The sequence below is a fragment of the Microcebus murinus genome, chromosome 9 (genome assembly GCF_040939455.1).
Source record: "Microcebus murinus isolate Inina chromosome 9, M.murinus_Inina_mat1.0, whole genome shotgun sequence".
NCBI classification, from domain to species: domain Eukaryota; kingdom Metazoa; phylum Chordata; class Mammalia; order Primates; family Cheirogaleidae; genus Microcebus; species Microcebus murinus.
The window spans coordinates 11,333,765-11,359,926 of NC_134112.1; the positions used below are offsets into that span (position 1 = coordinate 11,333,765).

At 40.9% G+C, this 26,162-nt stretch overlaps 1 protein-coding gene and 1 pseudogene across 4 annotated transcripts in view; one reads left to right on the forward strand and one right to left on the reverse strand.

Annotated features, from left to right (window-relative positions):
- HECW1 (HECT, C2 and WW domain containing E3 ubiquitin protein ligase 1) overlaps nucleotides 1-26,162 on the reverse strand; it is a 405,077-nt gene that overhangs the window by 364,077 nt on the left and 14,838 nt on the right. The gene's annotated exons all lie outside the window — the stretch shown is intronic.
- Nucleotides 5,664-24,401, forward strand: LOC105858094 (dnaJ homolog subfamily A member 1 pseudogene; annotated as a pseudogene).

A 26,162-nucleotide genomic window follows, 5' to 3' on the forward strand; every position in this document is an offset into this window, starting at 1 on the left:
GTGTCAACACTGCCGTGGTGGAGAAACCCCTAAATCCAATACCATAGAAAATGAAATGGGAAAGGAAATTAGGACAAAGCAAACATTGAAAGCAGAGAGTAAAATTCAGTTAGAGGCAAACGTTTTGCCACAAACGGGCCACAGATTTGGCGCTGGGCTTCTTATCAGCCATACCAAAGACAAACATCGTATGTTAGAAGATAAACAGTAACCACGAGAGTAAAAACTAACACCAACCAGGGAGTTCCTGCTGGCCCGCAGCCTGGTAAAAATTTTTCCTAGGCTGAGTATAAAGGAGACACCAGTGGTACAAAGGACCTCATCTGACTCCTTAAACACCCCAAATGATAAACCCAAGTGTGGTCTCAGTGTGGCTGCTTCCCACAGCACACCACCACGCAAGGAAGGGACAAGAACCAACCCAATTTAGCAAGAGCAAGTCCACAAAGGACCTAACTAGTACACTCAAGTCAACTTCTGCTTTGGTTTTTTTTTTTGTTTCTTTCCGCCTGTTCTGCCCTGGAGGTGACATACAGAAGATACAGTGTTAGGTGGCCTTTAGATCTTTCAGAAAACCTTCCACGTGCTCAGTTTCTCACAACCACATTCTGGATTCACTCTTGTGCAACAGATTTGAAGTTACCTCCTGTGGCAATAAATGAGAGGAGATAGACTTTTCAATTAAGGGCAGAAACATATTCTCTAGACTTCTACAGCAGGAGAACACCTCCACCTCCAGGAACCGTTCATTAAGATATAAGAAAATAGGAGAGGGCAAAACAATTCTGATTTTACCAGTGACTCACTCTCTGTCGACTGTGTTACGAGGTCATGCAGACTAGATTAAGTTCCCACAGCTTAGCCCATAATCCAGTCAACCTGTATCTCAAGATTCAAAGAGGGAAAATTACTTTAAAAGTATGAAATGAATTCTGTTGAGAGATCTGGTAATTTATTTTTGGAAAAAAGATTGTAAAATATCTACTTTATACCATGCACCAAAAGTATAGCTCATATATTTAAAGATTCAAATGTTAAAAAAATAAAATCAAGAAATATAATCATTAAAAGGACATATATGCAGATTATTTATGTCTAAATTTAAATAACCACCCATCTGTCCTTAGAAAGGAGAAGGCATTTTAAGAGTAAAAGCAAAGTGAGAAAATAGTAAGTACAAGTTGACAGATTTTACTGCATAGACTTTAATTGCAAGGGTTTTTGAACATCAAAAATGTCATAAAACCCAGCACCTAGATCTTGTGTCTAAGTCTATTTCCCAGTAAAAGAAATCAGTCAGTGCCCCTTGGAGAAATAGGTGATCCTAGGACTGGAACAAGGAATACACAAGATGAGTCTGGGGTATTTTGTAGTGCCAGGAAGTATGAAAGTGCTCAAGTAAACAAAACAAACAAACAACAACCCCCCAATAACGATGGAGTGTGTCAAAGAGTCATAGGAGTCAACTGAAAGTGCTCCCAACCCGCCGAAGCGGGACAAGTTTAGCAACAAAATCAAGTATTGTCAGATGATAACTCAAAGTATAAAATAAACATTCATGAGTGCATACTGACATAAATAAATGATCCACTAAACTCATAAATGGGGGAGAAGAGGCAAATCTCCCTTGGAGAAGAATTCCAGGCTGGGCGTGGTGGCTCACGCCTGTAATCCTAGCACTCTGGGAGGCTGAGGGGGGAGGATCACTTGAGGTCAGGAGTTTGAGACCAGCCTGAACAAGAGCGAGACCCCGTCTCTACTAAAAATAGAAAGAAATTATCTGGACAACTAAAAATATATAGGAAAAATTAGCCGGGCATGGTGGCGCATGCCTGTAGTCCCAGCTACTCGGTAGGCTGAGGCAGGAGGATTGGTTGAGCCCGGGAGTTTGAGGTTGCTGTGAGCTATGATCATGCCACTGCACTCTACGCAGAGTGGCAGGGGGAGACTCTGTCTCAAAATATATATATATAAAAAAAATTCCAAATAATTTTTGTAGGTATCTGCCCTTAAGGAGATGGAACATGCTTCCCACTGCTTAGTGTGACCTATGCATGATGAGCACCTTATAGAAGGGAGAAAAAGAGTAACTTTACAGGGAAGAAACCTAACAAACGCTATCTCAGCCAAGCGATCAAGGACAACATCAGCAAATGCCCTGCTTCATCTTTTTTTATTTTACTTTATTTTATTTTTTATTTTATTTATTTTATTTTTTTTTGAGACAGAGTCTCACTCTGTTGCCCAGGCTTGACTGAGTGCCGTGGCGTCAGCCTAGCTCACAGCAACCTCAAACTCCTGGGCTCAAGCAATCCTGCTGCCTCAGCCTCCCAAGTAGCTGGGACTACAGGCATGCGCCACCATGCCCGGCTAATTTTTTCTATATATATTAGTTGGCCAATTAATTTCTTTTTTTATTTATAGTAGAGATGGGGTCTTGCTCTTGTTCAGGCTGGTTTCGAACTCCTGACTTCGAGCAATCCACCCGCCTTGGCCTCCCAGAGTGCTAGGATTATAGACGTGAGCCACCGCGCCCAGCCAATGCCCTGCTTCAATGGGGATGACAAAGGCACTTTTATCTCTGTGATCTTTCTCCTCAAAATACATAACCCCATTATAGTCATGAGGAAAAAAATCCCAATGGAGGGGCATTCTACAAAATACCTGACCAGTCGTCCTCAAAACAAAGGGCCATCACAAACAAGGGAAGTCTGAGAGACTGTCTCGGCCAAGAGCAGCCCAAGAAGACCCAATGACTGTATGTAATTAGTATTGTGGATAGGATGCTGGGACATGCTGGACCCGGTGTCCGCTGTGAGCTCGGCAGTGTCATCTATGGCAGAGTGGCAAGAGGCCTGCTTGCCAGGGGACGATGCCGTCCTAGCAGGTCAGATCTTGACCCAGGAAGGTTATAGGCTGTGCTCTTGAGTATGCAAAGAAAAATGACCTAGTTTTCTCTAGCCTTCTGACCTGTGAAAATTCATAACCCAAGCAATGTCTTTTACCCACCCCAAAGTAGCAATCAAGTAGGGCAAATAACTCAGTCTCCCCACTGAGTGTACTTGGAATGGCCACACAGTTCTTGCAAATTGAACAAGCAGTTGGTTGCAAGAGGAGCTTCCCCAGAGTTTTTCAGGCACTTGAAGCAGCAGCTGCATTGAGGTTCTGGGGCTGGACTCTTACAGTCACACCCAGAGCTTCCAGCTGGGGTGTGGGAAAGCTGGCGTCTAAAGGCAGCTTTCTGGCTGGGCGCGATGGCTCACGCCTGTAATCCTAGCAATCTGGGAGGCCAAGGTGGGTGGTCGCTCAAGGTCAAGAGTTCGAAACCAGCCTGAGCAAGAGCGAGGCCCCGTCTCGAGCTAGGCTGATGCCACAGCACTCTAGCCCAGGCAACAGAGTGAGACTGTCAAAAAAAAGAAAAAGAAAAAGAAAGGCAGCTTTCTACTCTCCAGACTGAATTGTCACATTGTCAAGTCGAGGTACAGCAAATGCAGCATCTGCCACCATGAGTGGGCCTTAAGCTCTGGGCCCTGGTTGATCTCACATGCTATGTTCCATCTTGCTCCCGCCCCTGACAGTTCAGGGTAGGTGCAAGACAAGCTGGGCCCCTCATTTCTCAGCAGGCAGCACAGGAAGCCAAAAAGTGAATGCTGAAATTTGAATCCTAAAAGAACCAACGTCTAAGCATGGTGGATCATCCAAAAACTGTGTTATCAGATTCCAGTGGTAAAACAAACAGAGGCCAGGCCTGTGGGCAAAGAGACATGGGAGGAAGAGGAGCCAGCCTGGTGGAGATCTAAACTGAAACCCAGAGGCCGGTTGGCTTCGCATGGGCGGTGAGCTGAGCGCAGGGAGGCAGGCGGAACTCACTGGCGCAGCAGGGCGGATGGAGGAGTCAGCTTCCCCCAGCTTGGCCTCTGGTGCCACATTCTGTATTTGAATCCATTTCTAAGAATTCTCTGTCTGGGTGGCAAAACTGCCCTAGAGGAACACTGGAGTGGGTATAAGAATTACCTTGGAAACTTGTTTCAAAATGCTAATTTTTAGGCAATGTCCACAGTGCTGTCTAATTCCCAGGGGACAGATTCCAGGGCCCCACCTGGGAGCCCAGAATCTGCACATTTAGTTTTATTTTTTAAATTTTACTATTATTATTATTATTATTTTTAGATAGACACAGTCTTACTCTGCTGCCCAGGCTAGAGTGCAATGGCATGATCATGGCTCACGACAGCCTCGAACTCCTGGGCTGAGTTGATCCTTCTGCCTCAGCTTCCCCAGTATCTGGGACTACAGGCGTGAGCCACTGCTGGTGGAATCTGCATTTTTAGTTAGCATCCCACAAATGATGACGATGCAGGGTGTCCAGGTCAGACACTGAGCAACAAAAACAGTCATCCCACTTCTCAGTCAGACCCAGACCTCAACCTAGTTTTCAAATCCTCAGAGGATTTTCTCTACCACAGAAAATGTGCAATACAGGAAAATAAATAAATATATACAGACCTCAGCTCAAGCATATCATGTGTGGGTTTTCAAGAGGAATAAAACTGTGAGGTCAACTGCATCCAAACTGTCAGAGGCTAAATCAGGACCAGAGGGAAGGAAGAGACCTGTGGTAGGATTTAGGGAGTCTGGCTGCGGTCCCTCTGGGGCTGGCGGGCACCACGTGGTCAGAACACCTCTACCTCTAGGGAAGATTTTTATTTCTTTGGTTCCCTACAAACTGAGAAATTAGTTTTCTAAAATCCAAATATCCCACAAAAAATACGCTATTAAAACCCAAGAGAAATGTCAACGCTCTGGGCTACATTCCAAGCAACTCACACTGTAAGGAAACCACTGGCTCCAAACAGCTGGGTCCCAAGGGCAGCGGTGCTGTAAGTCAGGCAGTTTGACCCGTCAGTGGGCCAAGGCACCTGTGTCTGAGCAATCCAGGACACGTGGGTGGCGCTCCCTGGTGAGTCAGCTGAATAAAGTTTCCCAAGGACCCCATTCAGGGGATTCAGGCACAGAATGGCACAGCCAGAGGGTGCAAGCTTTCCACCAGGAGCGGGCAGACACAGGTCACCTCACAGTACTGGCAGACCATGTGATTGATCCGCTTTCTCCAAAGAGGGTGTTATGGACTGAATGTCTGTGTCCTCTCAAAATTTACATGTTGAAGTCCTAACTCCCAGCATGGCTGTGTTAGGACATGCGACTTTTAAGGAAGTAATTATGGCTAAATGAGGTCATAAGGGTGGGGCTCTGATCTGATAGGATTAGTGTCCTTAGAAGAAGATGCACCAGCTCCTGCTCCTGCACGCTTCTCTCTCTCTTCTCTCTCTCTCTCCCCTCTCTCTCTCTGCACAAGTGTATGGAGGAAAAGTCCATGTGAGCTCATGGTGAGATGGTGGCCGCTTACAAGCCAGGAAGAAAGTCCTCGCCAGAAACTGAATCAGTGGGAACCTTGATCTCAGATTTCCAGCCTCCAGAGCTGTTAGAAAATAAATTTCCGTTGTTGAATCCCCTGGTCTGTGGCACCTGTTACAGCGAAGACAGAGCACAATATTCTGAATCACCATTATAATCTAAGACCAGAGTAGTGACCACAACACCATTTAGAAACTACTGTCAACAGGTAAGAGAGGAAGGTAGACAAGGCACGATGAAGGCCAGAAATGACGGATTCCAACTGTGGGTTCTTCATGCTGGACAAGTGCCACGAAGGAGCAGCCTTACTCTACCTCTTGGGTGTGCCCACAATCAACGGGGAATTCATATCTGCTAGTGGAGGAATTCACGAAGAGCTCACAGTAAGATTTTTCTGGACAACGGACAAGAGACAGGCTATTTGAGGGGGAGCAGTGGCTTGTCAGTTAAAGAGAAGAGCCTCTCTGACCTGTGACCTCCCTGCTAGTCCTTTGAATGCTCATTTCAGCTCTCCCTTCATCCCTGCTTCATTCACCATATAAAGTAAGTTATCATAAAAATAACAGGATTCAGGAGAAACAAAAACATTTAATGAAGAGAGATATAGGTAAAATGAAACCAAAAACATTGCAAAATCCAAAATTTCAAAGATGTAAGGTAAACAGAAAGAAAAAAGAAAATAAGAGAATCATCAAATATATTACATAAGTATAAATTTAACAATAAATAGAAGATAATTCAGCTTCAAATGCAATAATATTAACTTTGTAAATAACCCTTATTAGACCTAGACCCTTCCTAGCTAGGCACTGGGCTAACAACTTTACATGCATTTTCTCATTTTATGCTTGTGACAGCTCATCACCAACTCCATTTTACAGATAATAAAACTGAGGCTTAGAAAGAGGTTAAACAACCTGTTATCAGACACCAATAAGAACTGGTAGAAAGAGCAGTGAAAACCATGTCATCTGATCCCAAAGCCTGCCCCCTAGATACTACACTGTACTTCTTTTTCCAGAGATAAAAGCTTCAACATTAATAATGAAATAAAGCAATTAAGAGAAAATTCAGCTGGGTTCAGTAGAGTGCCCGTAGTCCCACCTACTCGGGAGGCTGAGGCAGGAGGATCGCTTGAGCCCAGGAGTTTGAGGCTGCAGTGAGCTACGATCTCACTACTGCACTCTAGCCTGGGCCACACAGGGAGACCCTGTCTCTAAAGAGAGAAAGAGAGAGAGAGAGAGAGAGAAATGCAACCAAATTTGAATTAAGAAAGTAAATTAAAAGATTAGAAAACTAAGAATAACATTAAATTGTGTTACATTTTTGAATAAACTAAAGAAAAATATAAATAGCAAGAATATTACAAATGGAAAGACTGAAACAAAAAGAAAACCCATTAAAATGACTTGAATGATGTGAAAATACTTCATTAAAGCAATGCTGAAATACTTAATGTTATAAAAGAGGAAACGTGACATTAAAAAACAGGACACCAGGAGTCTCTAAGTAGGAAATGGATTCCTGCAGTATGGTCTCCCAGCCGCACAAAGGAGTATCAAGTCTTTGACACACACCCTATGAAGGGGGCCTTTTGAGCACTTCCCAGCCAAACTGGTAGCATTTTAGGGGCCAGATAAACTCTGTGGTGAAGCTCCAATTTTACCCTGATTAGAGAATTTGCAACAGTCCAGGCTGAGGTTTGACGTGGTGTTTCCCATTACACACTATTCCTGAACGATATTCTTCAAAGAGAAAGAGCTTCAGGCCAAATGCTTCTGGGAAAGCTGTGGCAGCCCCCCGGGGTCCCGTGTCACTGCTTCCCTCCTGGAGACGCCATTCCCATCCCAGCGGGCTGGGTGGCACCTGCAGACCATGCCTGGTGGAGCTTCACCGCGGACGGCAGCGTGACCAAGGCCCAGAGAGATTTCTGCAGCAGAGAAACCTCTAGCTCTTTATTCGAGCCACTTTATCTGACCTTGGAAATCTCTCCCCTACTCCTGCTTCCCTCCCCCCACCCCCCAAATAAGTTCTATTTTCATCCTACAATGGTTTTATGGAAAGCGCTTTGGAAAAATCTGTCCTAAAAATGTTGCTTAAGGTTTTAGGTCACTTGGTCATTTACTAAGGCTCAGATCACTGTCCTAATGGTCCAGCTTATCTAAAAGCCAACATTATAGACATAGATTAGGAAGATTATGATTCCATAGGGGTGGTAAATATACCATGCAGCCAAGCACATACCAGAACAGGAAAAGTTAGGCCGTTTATGACAGCAATTCAGGAACAAGAAATGTGGAAGAAAGGACATGATAAATGAACTCCCTGAAAGCCACCCTTAACTCTGGCCTCCCAGAAGAAAACCACCTGGTGCCGCTTCATGATTAATTTACTGGCAGTGCCGGAGCAATCTGTGTTTTAAGAACCAAACATACAAAAAAAAAAGAAAGAAAGAAATAGACATTAAAACAAAACAAAAACTCATGTTTTCAATAATGAGATACTTAATCATCAGCACAGATTAAACTGTTGACAACATGCGCCGAGGAAGTGCAAAGCGCGGAACGAGGTCCTCACCCGCATTCCAGCAGACCCTGCACAACTGGGCTATGCCAACCTGAGCAGCAGCAGCCCCGACTGCAGAGAAAAACGACCTCTTCTTACATTACCTCTCCAAGTTGGAGGGTTATTATTCTGACTTTTATAGCTAGAGGGGGAAAAAAGATCTATTTATTGCACATTCTTAGAGGAACAGCACAAATAAGACACTTATACGAGAGTGATATAAAAGAAGTTACAAACAAATCCACTGAAATCATTTCCGAATGTGTATGTCTCTTATTTCGTTTATAATGGCCAGAATCTTGACAAGGAAAACAAAAAAGATGTTAGAACAATATGACAACTGGATCTGCTGAGCTGAGTCTTTGGGCGGGGGGAAGGTCTAAGCTGGTGGTAAAGAATACAGAAAGCACTGCAGGCAGAAAAGGCATCATAAATAAAACCCAAGCGCTGAGGATGAGTACAGAATGGAATGTGTGGACTCTACTAGTGAGATGAGGGGAGGGAAGTAATGCCAGATGGATGGATGTGGAACACAACTATGGAAGGTCTAGAACGTTCTGTCAAGGTCTCTGAACCTGATATCACAGACCACAGGGAGGAGTCAGCAGCTCCTCGGCTAAGTGTGGCACAATTGAGGGGCTGCTTCAAAGAAGATCTCCCTGGAACTGATGTGCCTGTCAAGAGGGAGGGAGAAGAGACAGGAAGACAAAGATAAGCAGGAATGCTCCTTCAGGGATTGAGAGATAAAGTGATTAAATCCCATACAATAGCGGGAGCACTGAGAACAGATAGGATGGAAAGTGGAACAGCCTCAAGGGTATTTAAGTGATACTTCTGCATCTGGTTGCTTCACTCCAATATGTTGACTTGGCCAAGGGATCTAGTTGCTTAACTACAAGTTTTAAGGGCTAGGAGAATCGCAATGTCATTACCAGGAGAAGTCCTCAATTTGGCTTTGGACATATGAAACTTGAGATGATAAAGGGTTTCTCAGATGAAATGCCTCGAAAGCTCAGTGGGATGAGACGTTAGATCCAGAAAATCCTGGGCTAGATTTGGCTGTCACCAAGACAGAGGTGAGAGTGGATGTCCACTGACTGGCGATGCTCCCCAAAGCGCAGCGCTGCGGGTTGGTAATGCTGATCACCGCTCAGCTCCCTGGGGGAACTGCTCTTAGCTGCAGTGTGGATGGGCTAGATTGCAAAACTGTCATCTGTTGAGGGGGTAATTTAGAAGACGACGGGGTGAAAGCTTCTACACACTACCCTATTTCAGATAGGAGGCTGAGGCAAGAGCCACACTCGACCAGAAAATGGGATGTCACTCCTCCACTGAGGAGGAATGCTTCCCCAGGTGACCCCAGCTCCCTGGGGAACTGCTCTTAGCTGCAGTGTGGCCCTTCACCAGCTCTCCTTCCTAAGTGGTCTCTCTCTATGTCTGCTGCAAGGAGTCAGCACCTCCCTATACTTTCAACCCAGCTGAGGAAGGAGGATCAGGCAGGTGCTCTCTGCCCTGGGATTAGAACCAGCCTCCTTGGGGAGTGAAGAACGGAAGAGTTCTGCATGTGCACCCTCTTATGTTATATTGTTACCCAGGAACAAACCCCTGTTACTGTCATCAGAGGAACACATACAGCAACCTTGGGAAGATACTCATCCAAAACAAGCCCTGTAGATGTGCCTCAATAGGTAAATGCCAACCAGGCATTAAAATGTGGCTGCATATGGACACCTCACCCTGCCCCTAGTTAATGCCAGGACTCCTCTGATTTGGGGAGAACCCACAGAGAACCAAGGAGGACAGACACAACTATGTGCCCCTAGTAATTTGGTAAACATCAGCCTGGGCTCTTTTACTATCTAAAGGTGAATAATTTGAAAAGAAAGATTTTCAGTAATAAGGGAGTGTACAACTCTAAGATTGCAGGGAAAAGCATAGTTTGAAAAGGAGCTAATAGCAAACAGTAGAAAAGCATAAACTGTATTTTGCAACCTGATAAAATGTCATAAATGCATAAAAGGCCTTGTGAAACCAGATAAGAAGTGAGGTGAAAAAGAACTTAGGAAACTTGATTTCAGAAAAAACTTAAATTCAATGCAAGTTGAAATGAAAAAAGATATGGCTTGAATAGGAGAATAGATCATGAAAATTAAAAGGGAATTATAGAAATAAAGTCTGCTTTGGAGTAGAAATTCAAATTAGAGGCGAAGAAAAGAAATAAAAAGCTAAGAATATAAAAGAAAGGGTCAAAGGAAAAAGCTATGCATCAAAAGATGATAGGTATAGACAATCTACCTTTATTTGTTTATCAGAGAGGGATTTTGTTCAAAGATATTGACCAAACAATCCACTAACATTTGCTTATCCAAGAGAGATGCTTATTTTTCTCTTGTGTGACAAGAAATCCAGAGACAGACAGATCTGGACTGGTGGGGCAGCCATATGATGTATAAGGACTCAGACTGTTTTTCAGCTTATGTTTAGTGTGTGGCTCTCTTCCTCAGCTTACAGAATGGCTGCTAGCACTGCAGCCACCATGATGACATTCCAGATCTAATATGGAAGAAAAGTAAGGGGCCAATGCAGCAGGCCAGATGCATCAACCCCACCTTAAAGAGCTTTCCCAGAAGCTCCACCCAGCCACTTCCAAATATATTTAAGTGTATTCAAGTATGTCATATGACTAACCCCCACCTGCAAGAAGACAGGGAAATAAAGCTTTTAAGTGGGACCATTGTCAAATTAAGTCGGGGTTCTGTTAACAAGGAAAAAGGAGAGAGGAGATATTCGTAGATAAATAACAGCCTATAACAAAATTCCTGAGATAAATTAACACAGGAGCAAAATCAATATATAAAAATATAATAGGTAAAGGTTTTCCTATGCTGAGTATGAATATTAGAATCGTTTTTTATGTTTCAGGTAAAGTCAACAACAACCACCCAAACCTATATACCTAGATATTTTAGCAAAATGTCTTAATTACATTTTTTTCTCAAAATCTCAAAAGTATCCAGGCAGAACAAAAAATCCACGTTATCTACAAAGAATTTAAACATAGGCTGCCCTCAGACTTTTCCATGATCATCAAAGGCAGAATAATATCTGAGGAGTCTTCAGGAAAAAGTTATGAGACAAAAATAATAGTCCCAGTCAAACACTATTTATTAAAGTAAGAGAAAAATAACCCCCATATATGGAAAGATTGAGAAAATATGTCACTTAAAAACCTGCTTAACACAGATTCCTCCAAAATCTTATGGATGGGAAACTCATCTCATTCATATTTAAGTTTATCTTAAAATTTAAGAATAAAAGACCATGATTTAGGTAAATTTGTGCTATAAAAGGTAAGCACAAAGGTACAGCACAAATTTAGGTAAATTTGGTATAGCACAAATAAGGTATAGCACAAATTTAGGTAAATTTGTGCTATAAAAGACCATGATTTAGGTAAATTTGAACAAATTAGAGAGGTCTTATGACTAATTATATTTTCCGAAGATGGACGAAGCAGTCTCTTCTATCTTACCTGTGACAACGTATAGCTCTGAGTTGAGAAAAACTCTTAGGCCAAATCTAGGCTCCGCAGGAAAGAATGACTTACTTAAAATTCTTAACATGGCAAATGGAAATAAATAAATACATTTTTAATCCAAGGTAGCATATAATGAAGAGAAAAAGACACAAAGAATGTATTATTAAAACTATACACATATTTGAAAATATTAGATATAAGATAGTACTAAATAAAATAAGTGAATACCAGCACCAATTCTTGGGTTAAAAAAACAAAAAACAATACAATAGGCAAAATTTTAACCAATCTAATTTTAAAAAGAGAGGGAGGAAAAGAGGAAGAGAAGGAAAGAGGAAGGGACAGAGAGAAAAAGGTAAAGGGAAGTATTTTTTTAAAAAATGGAACTCACTCTCGCCTGGGCAACAAGCGAGACTCTGTCTCAAAAAAAAAAAAAAAAATTAAAAAATGGAGCTAAAACTACAGAATAAGCAGGAACTCAAAATTTATAAAAGAATAATGATCAAAAATTCGAATTTAGGATAATAGATAATTTTCTAGGAAAAGACAATTTATCTCGAGTAGAAATAGAAACTAAGTAGACCAATAACAATGAGGTTTAATGAATTAATTTATCAGAATGATCCTGAAAAGGCATGAAGCCCACAGAGATTTTACAGATAAAGGTTTTCTGAATTCCAGGGACTAAAAATCATGACATCATATTCATTTTTCAGGAGAATTTAAAAAGTTTCCCAATTCACTTTATAATTTCCAAATACATAATATAATAAAAATACAGACTCTCATTTATTCATTTACATATATGTATATATAAATGTATATATACATATAGATATATTTATATATGTATATAACTATGTATATATATGTATATAACTATGTGTATATATGTATATAACTATGTATATATATGTATATAACTAAACATTGAGTCACACAGAATTAAAAAATAATAGACAATGTTCAGGTTTGGTGTATTTGAAGACTATAAGGATAATTTAATACTAGGAAACCTATTAATGTAATCAAGCATTTCATTAGGTCAAAGGAGAAAACACATTGGTTAAGGTTGGGAAAACATATTTTTCCCAATTTAATGTTTAGACATGATTAAAATACTAACTAAACTAGAAATAGAATAACACTTCTTTCTTATTAAAAAAAAAACTCAAACAGGTTGTATTATTTAATAGTGAACAAATAAATACAGTTTAATTAAAGAGCCAGATAAAAGACCTAATTTCACCACTATTACTTAATATTTTTGTTTTTAGCCAATGTTATAAGCACTTTCCACCCCGGACTAAAGAAAAAAAAAAAAGGAGGGGGCAGAGGAAAGGGGATTGGGAGGAAAGGTAGAAGGAAGGAAGAAGGGCAGAATATTACAAAGAAATGTAAGCATTCAATTTCTTGTGTTAGAGATAATACAAAAGGCACTGTTGGCCCAAATTGGATTAATATGAGTATCAGAAAGGATAATGATTGTATCAAACTGAGTAAATAAAAAAATCTGTAAGAACCCAGTGATTCTCCTACCCCCAAAAGAAGAGATGGAGAGGAGAGGGAAAACTTCTTCGCAGAAGAATGACAGCTGATAAATAAATGTAAAAGGACATATATAATTGGAAATTCACCATTTTGCAACCCCCAGTGTAGATTCAGGGAAGGATCTTACTGGATGAGAAGACAATTAAGTGAAAGTTTATTGGGGAATAGAAGTATTTCCTATTACTAAATGTGAAAACAAACTGTGCCTTTTGAGACAGACATCTGAAGATCACCACCTTAACTAACAGGTAATCATTAATAAAATTAAAAGTCACATCTTAAACCACACCAAAGATGATAGTTAACATCTACACTATACAGATTCATACCAGTATATTCATACTGGTAAAAGAAATACCAAGATATAGCCAAGGCAGCATAGTAAGATCCTGTCTACAAAAACTTAAAAAACAAATTAGCCATGGGTGGTGGCATGTGTCTGTAATCCCAGCTACTTGGGAGGCTGAGGCAGGAGGATTGCTTGAGCCCAGGAGTTCAAGGTTGCAGTGAGCTATGATTATGCCATTGCACTCCAGCCTGGACAACAGAGCAAGACCTTGTCTCTAAAGAAAAAAAAAGAAAAAAAGAAAGAAAAAAAAACAAGATCTTACTGGGGGGTGTTGGTGGCATGCGAACAAAATTCCAGTACAGAGAATTTGCAGAAACCAAGATGCAAACATTGTCCTTTCACTAACCGAAAAACCCAGCAGTGTACTAAATAGGGCATTTTCCCACTCAATGCCCTTGGAGACCCAGGCCCCCAGACCCCCTTTCCCTAGCATGCTGCTTTCAACTATTGGTCATAAGACAGCAGAAACAATTAGATGGACAAAGGGAAAGACTTGTGCCTTTTTTATCAGGAAAACAATAGCTTTCCCAGAAGCCACTCCCAGAGGAGTCACTTGGCTACACCTACCTGCAAAGAGCTTACCTCTAGTGTTCCCCCTCCCTTGACAAAAGAGCAAAATTAAAATGGTTTAAATCATAGCACTCAGGTGCCCCCATGGATGGTTAGCATAGGACGCATGCAGTTAACAACTTTTCTGAAGAAATCTCAATGTACTTTTTGATTCATCAGTTCTGCTTTTGAGAATCATTTCTACGAAAATAATCGAAAATGCAGTCAATGATTTGTGTACATTGTATTCATCAATTCAACATTTCTAATACCCACCCCCCTCAAAAATAAAAATAAACAAAAGTAAAATTGACTTCACTGCCCAGTAATAAGTGAATGGCTAGAAATGCAGAGCTGGGCCTCAGAGAGCCCAGCTGTGTGAGCTGGTTAAGTTACAGAAACACTTCTGGTTTCCCATCTGTAAAGTGGAGGTGATAATTCTTCCTACATAAGCTTGGAAAGACTAAAATAATTTTTATATATAAAACATATAGCAAAGTGCCACAATAATCAATCCATTATATATATATATATATACACACATGAAGTATTTCTATAAATTATTATATAGCCAATTAAAATATAGGTTCAGCATACCTAATATGAAATCTGAAATACTCCAAAATCTGAAATTTTTTCAGCGCTGACATGACACCACAAGTGGAAAATTCCACACCTGACCTTATGTGGCCACACCTGACCTTATGTGGCCACACCTGACCTTATGTACTCAGCTGCAGTCAAAATGCAAGTGTGCAACCCACAGCTTATTCAGCCTATAGTTGTTTGCTGTTGCTGCTATTTAGCAGCTGATACAGGTATTCTGGTGATGCTACTGGGCTGCTTAGTTACCCAGAACCATGGTTTTTTTTTTTCACTTTATTCATGATATGCCATTTTTCACTGTTAAGCACTTATATGTTAATAAGTATAAGAAAATGGGATTTTTGGAGGGATAAGAATTCAGTCCAGAGGAATCAAGATGGTGGACGAGAAACACCGCCAGACAGAGTGTGTCTGCAGAAAAGACAGATTCTAGCAGAAATTAGAAGAAAGAAGCAAGAAGATGAGCATACATCGGATGAGGGTCGGAAGGAGGGGTACCTGAGACCCCGGGAGACTCCACGGGAGGAGGCTGCGGAGGAGAACTGGAAGCTGAGACCGCCGGAGCAGCCTGGAGACCAGCGGCAAGGGTACGTGAAGCAGTTAACTTCCCCCTCCCTTGCTTCTCGGACTGCTGGTGGGCTCCCCAGCGGGTGGAGAGACCTGCGGACACCAGCCCAGAGAGGCCAATGCCAGTGAGCGGCAAGCCTGTGGCGGATGCAGCACCAGGCTCCCAACTCCCGCAGAGCACTTCCCTGTGCACAGACCCGAGCCTTGCGGCAGGCGCCATATTGCCTCATTCTCCCCTCCCCCGACCCTATCCGTGGCTGCTGAGAGAGACAATATAGACACCAGCTGGAGGCACCTCCAGGGAACCGGACCTTCCCTTTTGGGAATCCACAGCTGACTGAGGGGAACTCAGACTGTGAGCTCCCTACCCGCCAGCCCTCCCAGGTGCTGCTGGCCCGGTGATCCCAGGAGAACTGGGCAGACCATGAGGCTGAGAGACATAGACCCAGCTTGGGCTCCCTGTGGGTGAATTGAGACTGGCACTCCTCTCCCTGGTGGGGATATAGTTCGAACTCTGGGACCCAGAGGTCAGACCTGCGGACCAGATCCCGTGCACCAATATCTCACATTGCCCAGGGCACAGAAGGGATATACGTGAACAGCCTACTGAGGTGCGTGTGCCGTCAGGAGCAGATCAGCGTCCTAGAGGGCAACCCTCCTCCCAAAAGGAGGCCGTGCGCCCAACCCAGGTGGCGTTCCTGCACAGGGAACCTCCCCACCAGCATCATAGTCCAGGGAGGCCTGGTGGCGTGTGGTCTGACCTGCTGGCAGAGGCCCAGGAGTAGCTGCGGAGTTGGGGAGGGTGGAAAGAAGCGAGGCCTGCTCCAGACTGCGGTCTCAGACCGCCCCACCCCCACACGCAGACTCTCTGACTGAGCAGGGCCATTCCAGCCCCTCCCTGACAGCTTTTCCTGGAAGCAGAGAACAGGACTTTGACCCCTGCTAAAGGCATTGGTGGTGCCGGAGGGCAGGCTTACCCAACCCAGCTTGCTCCCAGACTCTCTCCTAGACCAGCCCTCACTGAGGGGTAGAAAAGTACACACCTGTAAGTCCCAGGGCACTACCCACCACCTGAGGCACTAGAGTGCCTCTCTACAAGAACAAGAGCTGGTTACAGGACACAAAAACAACAGCGTAGCCTGTTCCTCCAAGCAAGCGCCACCTACTGACAAGGAGGACACCCTGCACACCCTTTTCACAGCACCTCCTGACTCATCATACAGGGAGTGGTCAAATCTCACCCACAGACACCGGATCAGAAACTAAACAAAGCATGTGAATACCCAAACGAAAACCTAAAGGAAAGAAGCAACAACTGATCGACACGAGATGAAATCAGTGAAGGAACTCCGCAAATATGAAGAACCAAACAGAAACCTCACCCCCAAAGAGGAGCACCAGCTCCTTAGAAACGGACACCAACCAAAATCAGGCAACCAAAATGACAGAAGAGGAACTTCGAATATGGATCATAAGAAAATTCAACGACCTACAAGAACAACTCGATAACCAACACAAAGAAATCACAAAAGGCCTCCAGAACCTGAAACAAAAATTCACTAAAGAAGTCGATACAATGAAGAAGAGTTTAACTGAACTCCTGGAAATGAAGAATCAATTCAGGGAACTGGGAAATACAGTGGAAAACCTCAATAACAGGGTAGATCAAATAGAATAGAGAATCTCAGAGATTAAAGATAACACCTTCCAATTAAATAAATCAGTCACAGAGATAGAGCAGAGAAACAAGAGAAAAGAGCAAAGCCTACAAGAGATGTGGGATTATGTGAAGAAACGTAATTTGAGGGTCATAGGGTTACCAGAAGGGGAAGATGAAAACACTCAAGGGTTGGACAAGCTATTTGAAGATATAATAGAGGAAAATTTCCTAGGCCTTGCTAAAAATCTCGATATACAAGTTCAAGAAGCTCAAAGGACCTCTGGGAGATTCAATGCAAACAGGGAGACATCAAGATATGCAGTCATCAGACTGACCAAAATATCAACTAAAGAGGATCTTCTAAGAGCTGTAAGACGACAGAAGCAAGTAACATACAAGGGAAAGCCAATTCGAATAACACCAGATTTCTCTAATGAGACTTTACAAGCAAGGAGAGATTGGGGCCCCATTCTCACTCTTCTGAAACAGAACAATGCCCAGCCTAGAAACTTATTCCTTGCAAAACTAAGTTTTGTATATGAAGGAGAAATAAAGACATTCTCAGATAAGCAAAGACTGAGAGAATTCACCAAGACGAGACTAGCCCTTCAAGAAGTACTCAAAACAGTATTACCCATGGATCAGCACAGTAAACACTCATGAATGTAAATCTACTAAAAGCTAAAGGTCAAAGCCCAGGTACCACAATGGCTCAAGAGAGAAAACAAAGCAACAAAGTTCAACCCAACATAATGAACAGAAATCTGCCCCACCTATCAGTTATCTCAATAAATGTGAATGGCTTGAACTCCCCACTCAAGAGACATAGGCTGGCCAAATGGATAAAAAAACACAAGCTAAGTATCTTCTGCCTTCAGGAAACACATCTAACCTGTAAGGATGTAATTAGACTAAATGTAAAGGGGTGGATAACGATATTTCAAGCAAACGGAAGCCAAAAAAAGGCTGGCATGGCAGTGCTAATTACAGATAACTTAGTTTTTAAATCAATAAAAGTAATAAAAGACAAAGAAGGTCACTATATAATGGTAAAGGGTACAGTTCAACAAGAAGACATAACAATTCTAAATATATATGCACCCAACCTTGGTGCACCCAGATTCATAAATCAAACTCTACTGGATCTAAACAAATGGATAAACAACAACACCATAATAGTTGGAGACTTTAACACCCCACTGACAGCACAGGACAGATCCTCCAAACAAAATATCAACAAAGAAATAATGGACTTAAACAGAACCCTAGAACAAATGGGACTGACTGACATTTACAGGACATTCTACCCCAAAACCACTGAATATACGTTCTTCTTATCAGCTCATCCTAGGACACAAAGCACGTCTCAAACAATTTAAAAAAATAGAAATTATACCATGTATCTTTTCAGACCACAATGGAATAAATGTAGAAATCGATCCTAACAGGAGTCCTCATTTCTACACAAAGTCATGGAAACTAAACAACCTTCTGCTGAATGATCACTTCATAAATGAGGAAATCAAGATGGAAATCAAAAGATTCTTTGAACCAAATGACAAAGGTGACACAAGTTACCAAAACCTGTGAGACACAGCTAAAGCAGTCCTGAGAGGAAAGTTTATTTCCATAAATGCCTATATCCAAAAGTCGAAAAGATCACAAATAGACAATCTAACGAATCGTCTCAAAGAGCTGGAAAAAGAAGAACAGACCAACCCCAAGTGAAATCATTAAGATCAAATCAGAACGAAATGAAACTGACAACAGGGAAACTATACGGAAGATTAATAAAACAAAAAGTTGGTTCTTTGAAAAAATAAACAAAATTGATACACCATTGGCTAGACTAACGAAAAGCAGAAAAGAAAAATCTCTAATAAGCTCCATCAGGAAAAATAAAGGAGAAATCACAACTGACGCCATGGAGATACAAGATATATTTTATGAATACTACAAATATCTCTATGCACACAAACTGGAAAATGTGGAGGAAATGGACAATTTCTTAGAAACAGCACAGCCTCCATAGGATCAACCAGGAAGAAATAGAATTCCTCAACAGACCAATATCAAGTACTAAAATTGAAACAGCAAAAAAAATTCTTCCTAAAAAGAAAAGTCCTGGATCAGATGGTTTCACACCCGAATTTTACCACACCTACATAGAAGAACTGGTGCCTAACCTACAGAAATTATTCCACAATATCGAGAAGGATGAAATTCTCTCCAACACATTTTATGAAGCAAACATAACCCTGATACCAAAACCAGGAAAGGATGCAACAAAAAAGAAAACTATAGACCAATATCCCTTATGAATATAGATGCAAAAATTCTCAACAAAATCCTAGCCAATCCAATCCAGGTGCTTATCAAGAAAATAATTCATCACAACCAAGTGGGCTTTATCCCAGGGATGCAGGGATGGTTCAACATACGCAAATCTATAAATGTAATTCACCATATAAACAGAATCAAAAACAAAGACCATATGATCCTCTCAATAGACACAGAGAAAGCATTTGACAAAATTCAACACCCTTTCATGATAAGAGCGCTCAACAAAATAGGCATAGACAGGGCTTACCTAAAAATGATACAAGCCATATATGACAAACCCACAGCCAATATCATACTGAATGGGGAAAAATTGAAAGCATTCCCACTTAGAACTGGAACAAGACAAGGATGCCCACTATCTCCACTTCTGTTCAACATAGTGCTGGAAGTCCTCGCTACAGCAATCTGACAAGAGAGCAGAATCAAGGGCATCCAAATGGGAGCAGAAGAGAGCAAATTCTCACTCTTTGCTGATGACATGATTTTATACCTAGAAAACCCCAAGGATTCAACTAAGAGACTCCTTGATCTGATAAATGAATTTGATAAAGTCTCAGGATACAAAATCAATACACAGGAATCAGAGGCATTCATATATGCCAACAACAGTACAAGTGAGAACCAAATCAAAGACTCAATTCCCTTCAAAACAGCAACAAAGAAAATAAAGTACCTTGGAATATATTTAACTAAGGAGGTAAAAGACCTCTACAGGGAGAACTATGAAACACTGAAGAAGGAAATAGCAGAGGACGTAAACAGATGGAAGAATATACCATGCTCTTGGGTCGGCAGAATCAACATTGTTAAAATGTCTATACTACCCAAAGTGACCTACAGAGTCAACACAATCCCTTTCAAAATACCATCATAATTTTTCACAGATATGGAGAAAATAATTTTACGCTTCGTATGGAACCAGAGAAGACCCTATATAGCAAAATCAATCCTAGGCAATAAAAACAAAATAGGAGGTATCAATTTACCAGACTTCAAACTATACTACAAGGCTATAGTCATTAAAACAACTTTTTACTGGCACAAGAACAGGGACATTGTCCAGTGGAACAGAACAGAGAACCCAGATATAAAACCAACCTCATATAGCCAACTAATCTTCAACAAAGCAGACAAAAACGTACACTGGGGAAAAGAATCCTTATTCAATAAATGGTGCTGGGAAAACTGGATAGCCACATGTAGAAGACTGAAACAAGACCCACACCTTTCACCTCTCACAAAAATCAACTCACGCTGGGTAACAGACTTGAACCTAGGTGTGAAACTATTAGAATTCTAGAGGAAAATGTTGGAAATACTCTTCTAGACATTGGCCTAGGCAAAGAATTTATGAAGAAGACCTCAAAAGCAATCACAACAGCAACAAAAATAAACAAATGGGACCTCATCAAATTAAAAAGCTGCACAGCCAAAGAAACTGTCAAGAGAGCAAACAGACAACCCACAGAGTGGGAGAAAAATTTTACAAGCTACACATCTGATAAAGGCTAGAATTTATTTAGAACTCAGGAAAATCAGCAAGAAAAAAATCAAACAACTCTATGAAAAAATGGGCAAAGGACATGAACAGAAACTTCTCAAAAGAAGATAGAATAATGGCCAACAAACATATGAAAAAATGTTCAACATCTCTAATCATCAGGGAAATGCAAAACCACAATGAGATATCACTTAACTCCAGTGAGTATGGCCTTTATCAAAAAGTCCCCAAACAACAAATGCTGGCATGGATGCGGAGAGAGAGGAACACTCCTACACTGCTGGTGGGACTGCAAACTAGTTCAACCTCTGTGGAAAGCAATATGGAGATACCTCAAAGCGATACAAGTAGATCTACCATTTGATCCAGCAATTCCAATACTGGGCATCTACCCAAAAGATCAAAAGTCACTTTATGAAAAATACACATGCACTCGAATGTTTATAGCAGCACAATTTACAATTGCAAAGTTGTGGGAACAACCCAAGTGCCCATCAATTCATGAGTGGATTAACAAAATGTGGTATATGTATACCATGAAATACTACTCAGCTTTAAGAAACAATGGTGATATAGCACCTCTTGTATATTCCTGGATAGAGCTGGAACCCATTCTACTAAGTGAAGTATCTCAAGAATGGAAAACCAGCACCACATGTACTCACTAGCAAATTGGTATTAACGGATCAACACCTAAGTGGACATATAGGAGTAACATTTATCGGGTGTCGGGAGGGTGTGAGTGGGGAGGAAGGAATGGGTATATACAACCACAATGAGTAAGAAGTGCAACGTTTGGGGGATGGACATGGTTGAAGCTATTACGCAAGGGGGGCATGGGCAATATATGTAACCTTAACACTTGTACCCCCATAATACGCTAAAAAAAGGAAAAAAAAAGAAAATGATTGCTTGTTGGTACCATATAAATTCAGAGTCAGGAATGCAGTGATGCCAAACAACCACAGACTGCCCCTATGGGTGACTGAGATAGTGACACCTTTACTTTCTGATTGTTTAATGTACACAAACTATTTCATGCACAAAATTATTACAAATGTTGTATAAAAGTACCTTGAGTCTATGTGTATAGGTGTATATAAAACATAAATGAATTTAGTATTTAGACTTGGATCCCAGCCCCAAGATACTTCATTATGTACATGCAAATATTCCAAAATTTGAAAAAATCCCAAATCTAAAACTCTTCTGGTCCCAAACATTTTATAATAGATAAGGATACTCAGCCTATAACACACACACACACACACACACACACACACACACATATACACAATATCAAAAATTATATGAGAAGAAAATGCAGCTGAGATATTGCAACATGAACACAAGTTGTATTTATGGTGTGATTCCCCATATACATTTGTCTCTCTGTATCCATGGGTTATGCAGCACTAGATTCAACAAACTGCAGATTGAAAATATTTGGAAAAAAAATTGTGTCTGAGCTGAACATGTACAGACTTTTTTTTTCTTGTCATCATTCCTTAAGCAATACAATATAACTTCTATTTACAAAGCATTTACATTGTATTAGGTATTATAAGTAATCCAGAGATGGTTTAAAGTATATGGGAGAATGTACATATGTTATATGTAAATATCATGCCATTTTATATCAGGGACTTGAGCAGCTTTAGATTTTGTTATACAAGGGAGGTCCTGGAACCAATCCCCCATACATACCAAGGAACAAATGTATGTGCTTAGAGGAAATACATTAAGACACCAATGGTTTTTTCATCTGGTCGTTGCATTACAGGTGGTTATTTTATCTTTTATTCCTTTTTTTAAAAATTATCTATTTAATACAGGCATATCTCAGAGATATTGCAGGTTCAGTTTCAGACCACTGCAATACAGTGAACAGCACAATAAAAAGAGTCACACAATTTTTTGGTTTCCCAGTGCATACAAAAAAAATATTTTATTGCTAAAATATGCTAACGATCATCTGAGCCTTCAGTGAGTCACAATCTTTTTACCAGTGGAGAGTCTTGCTTCAGTGTTAAAGGCAGCCGACTGATCAGTGTGGTGGTTGCTTAATGTTGGAGTGACTGTGGCAATTATTAAAATAAGACAAGAATGAAGTTTGCTATATCGATTGACTCTTCCTTTTACAAAAAAAAAAAAAAAAAAAAAATCCCTCTGTAGCATGTGATGCTGTTTGATAGCATTTTACCCACAGTAGAACTTCCTTCAAAATTGAAGTCAATCCTCTCAAACTCTGCCATTGCTTTATCAGCTAAGTTTATGTAATATTCTAAATCCCTTGTTGTCACTTCAACAATGTTCACAGCATCTTCACCATGAGTAGTTTCAACTTCAAAAAACCACTTACTTTGCTCATCCATAAGAAGCAACTCCTCATCTATTAAAGGTTTATCATGAGGGAATTTTCCAGAACTCTCAGTGAGAGGTGATGGAGCAGTAGCTGCCCAAGCTGTGCTCAGGTATGTGCTCTTTCCAGTTACCCCACACCAGCCTCAGCCTGCTCACTGGCTGTAGAAAATAGTGAAAGAAACCACTTACTATGATGTTTTAGGGGTCAAACCCAAATGCCACTTAGAAAGAATTGAAAAAGGCTCATAGAAAATGAGCCTTGAAGTACCACCTTGATAAGAATTCAAATGAAGAACGTTAAACAGATTTCTCAAGCTTACAAAGTTCTCTGCGATTTGAAGAAAAAGGAATTATATGATAAAAGAGAAGAACAGGCAATTAAAGAGGGTGGAGCAGGTGGTGGTTTTGGTTGCTGCATGGGCATCTTTGATGTGCTTTTTGGAGGAAAATGAACGATGCAAAGAGAAAGACGAAATACTATGTGCCGGCTCTCAGTACCCTTAGAAGATTTACATAATGGTGCAACAAAAAAACTGGCTCTGCAAAAGAGTGTGATTTGTGACAAATGTGAAGGTCGAGGCGGCAAGGAAGGAGCAGTAGAGGTGCTGGCCCAACTGCCAAGGTGCTGGAGGGTGCATAAGAATTCATCAGACAGGACCTGGAATGGTTCAGCAAATTGCATGTCTGTGCACAGAGTGCCAGGGCCATGGGGCACAGGTCAGTCCTAAAGATATTAATAGATGTAAAAGCTGTAATGGAAAGAAGATAGTTTGAGAGAAGACAATTCTAGAAGTTCTACTGACAAAGGCATGAAAGATGTCCAGAAGATAACATTTTGTGGTGAAAGAGACCAAGAACCAGGACTGGGGCCAGGAGATGCTATCATTGAGTTAGATCAGAAGGACCATACTGCTTTTACCCAATAAAAAGACCTTCTCATGCATGTGGGCATGCAGCTGGTTGAAGCATATGTGGCTTCCAAAGGCCAGTGCCCACTCTTGACAACTGAGCCACCACCTCTCATCCAAATCAGATTGTCAAGTGTCTCCACAGTGTGTGTTAAATGAAAGTGTGCCAACTTATCACAGGCCATATGAAAAGGGTCGCCTAATCATTGAATTTAAGGTAAACTTTCCTAAGAATGCCTTTCTCCTGATAAACTCTCATTTTTGGAAAAAATGCTACCTGAGAGGACAGAAATAGAAGAGACTGATGAAATGGATCAGATAGACCCGGCGGACTTTGCTCCAAATCAGGACGCATGGCACCATGGCACCAGAGAAGCATATGAGGATGGTGGACGTCATCCCAGAGGTGGTGTCCCGTGTCAAACCTCCTACTGGGGCCAGTGAATAACACTCACTGCTGGCATTTTATATGCAGTAGTGAATGAATGAAGGACTATAATCATAATATGCTTACTGCTTGCTACTCTTTTCATTTTAATATTCACCTAGTAGTGTTTTAAAACTTAAATGAAGAATAAATGCAAACACAAAAGCTCTGACTTTGCCCTGTATGTATGATGACTTCAGTGCCCAAGATGAAGTTTAATACTTGCAAAAACTACTTTAAAAAACTTCCCCTGGCATTTGTTAGGGTAAACCTTGCAATTGGTTGCAGCTGTGTATATGGACAAGCTTAGACTGAAGTGCTGGGTGTAAGTATTGGCTTCAGTGGATGACCCTTCATTGTTAAGCTATGAAATTAAAACTCTGTATTTAACTGGTAATAAGTTTACAGCATCTTAATTGGTAGAGGGAAAAAAAAAGGTTTATCATGAGACTGAAGCAATTCAGTCACATCTCAGGCTCCACTTCTAGTTCTCTTGCTATTTCTATCAGATCTGCAGTTATTTCCTCCACTGAAGTTTTGAACCCCTCAAAGTAATCATAAAGGGTTGGAATCAACTACTTCCAAACTCCTGTTGATGTTGATATTTTGACTTCCTCCCACGAATCTCAAATATTCTTAATGGCATATAGAATGGTGAAATCTCACCAGAGAGGTTTTCAGTTTACTTTGCCCAGAACCGAAAATTGGATAGCTACATGCAGAAGACTGAAATAGGATCCACACCTTTCAACTCTCACAAAAATCAACTCTCAGTGGATAACACACTTAAACCTAAGGCATGAAACTATAAGTTCTAGAAAAAAATGTTGGAAAAACTCTTATAGGTATCGGCCTACGCAAAGAATTTATGAGACGACCGCAAAAGCAATCACAGCAACAACAAAAATAAATAAATGAGACCTGATCAAATTAAAAATCTTCTGCACAGCCAAGGAAACTATCACAAGAGCAAACAGACAACCTACAGAAGGGGAGAAAATATTCACATGTTACACATCTGATAAAGGGCTGATAACTAGAATCTATTTAGAACTCAGGAAAATCAGTAAGAAAAAAATTTAAAAAAACCCTATCAAAAAGTGGGCAAAGGACATTAAACAGAAACTTTTCAAAAGAAGATAGACTAATGACCAAGTGACATATGAAAAAATGCTCAATATCTCTAATCATCAGGGAAATGCAAATCAAAACCACAATGAGATATCACTTATCTCCAGTAAGGGACTTTATCAAAAAGTCCCCAAACAATAAATGTTGGCTGATGCAGAGAAATAGGAACACTCATACAATGCTGGTGGGACTGCAAACTAGTACAACCTCTGTGGAAAGTAATATGGTGATACCTCAAAGAGCTACAAGTAGAACTACCATTTCATCCAGCAATCCCATTACTGGGCATCTACCCAAAAGAAAAAAAGACATTCTATAAAAGAGACATCTGCACCAGAATGTTTATAGCAGCGCAATTCACAATTGCAAAGATGTGGAAACAGCCCAAGTGTTCATCAATACATGAGTGGATTAATAAAATGTGGTATATGCATACCATGGAGTTCTACTCAGCCACAAAAAACAATGGTGATCTAGCATCTCTTGTATTATCTTGGATAGAGCTGGAAACCATTCCACTAAGTGAAGTATCACAAGAATAGAAAAACAAGCACCACATGTACTCACCATCAAATTAGTATTAACTGATCAACACTGAAGTGCACATATATTAATAACGTTCATCGGGTGTCAATCAGATGGGAGGGGAGGGTGGGATGGGTATATACACACCTAATGCATGTGGTGC